The sequence below is a fragment of the Pinus tabuliformis genome, chromosome 2_1 (genome assembly GCF_031772625.1).
Source record: "Pinus tabuliformis cultivar Carrire ecotype Pingquan chromosome 2_1, CPIR1, whole genome shotgun sequence".
NCBI classification, from domain to species: domain Eukaryota; kingdom Viridiplantae; phylum Streptophyta; class Pinopsida; order Pinales; family Pinaceae; genus Pinus; species Pinus tabuliformis.
In genome coordinates this window covers 508,605,364-508,606,439 of record NC_142299.1, presented here as the reverse complement: position 1 = coordinate 508,606,439, position 1,076 = coordinate 508,605,364, and the positions used below count along the sequence as shown (strand labels likewise).

At 43.0% G+C, this 1,076-nt stretch overlaps 1 pseudogene; it reads right to left on the bottom strand.

The window, feature by feature from the left end:
• Positions 1–280: 280 nt before the first annotated feature.
• LOC149201194 (uncharacterized) lies at positions 281–708 on the bottom strand (annotated as a pseudogene).
• Between the last annotated feature and the right edge of the window lie 368 nt (positions 709–1,076).

The following is a 1,076-nucleotide window of genomic DNA, read 5'->3' as shown; positions in this document are numbered from 1 at the left end:
AAATGCATTATATGTAAAGACTACAAGGAAAATATAAATGCATTATATGTACAGACTACAAGGAAAATATATGCCTAATTTACTTATCAATTTCTGTTTCAAAATGTATGAACTGTGCTAACTTACCATTTTTTCTTTTGTGAAACAGTTTGATAGGGTCTTATTTCTTCTCTGCGACAATGTAATTTCTTCTTCGGAGTAGTCACTCTTTCGTGTAGGGTTATTTCTTCCATTCTTTGGTTCTTTGGTACAAGGTTGTTCCGCTCTTTACTTTGGTGCACTACTTTCTTTCATTCTTTGGTACAAAGTCGTTATGTTCTTTACTTTCTTTCACTCCTATTGAACTGTCAAACCATAATAGCTCGTTGGCCTTGGTGAAACCCATCCCTCTGGAGGTCCCAAAGGTGTCGTCCTCCACCTTAGGCTTCTCCTCGCACATCGCCACCCGACCTGCCCTCCCCTTCTTGGGCGAGGCGACTGCCTTTCCTTTCTGCCGGAACAACGCCACCATCTTTGCAGTGCGAGTCTTGAGCCCCTAGCATTGCCGCTCCGTAGCTCTCCTAATGGTGCCCATGATAACTCAGCGGCAATTGGCAGCCGAATCTTGAGGCCCCTCGCAACGGGCAATGCGGGCCGCTGGCTGAACCTTGCTATTCCTCCTATATAACTGGCCGTAACACCTCTACATGGGAGAATCGACTGCGCCATCGTCGTGTTAACTAAAGACATAGATGAGTGTAGCGAACCATATTGAACTGTCAAACCATAATGTAAAGCAGTGGAATGGATAGGTTCTTTGCTTCACTACACTCCTATCAAACTATAAATCAAAGCAGTAGTTTAGAAGCAAATGGGTGGTGAAGCAGGTATGTTAGAGACCAGTGGTGAAGTTGATTAGAGACAAGTGTTGTGTCAGGCTCCATGGCATGTCAAAGAGCTATCATGCACATGGCAGAAGGCTAACATGCAAGAGTTTTTCTCTGCTGTGGGGCACGATTTAACATGAAATTTGTGTAATACACATGACATCAAAGTTTGGTTAAAGTTTCTATCTATTAATACACAGACATCAAACT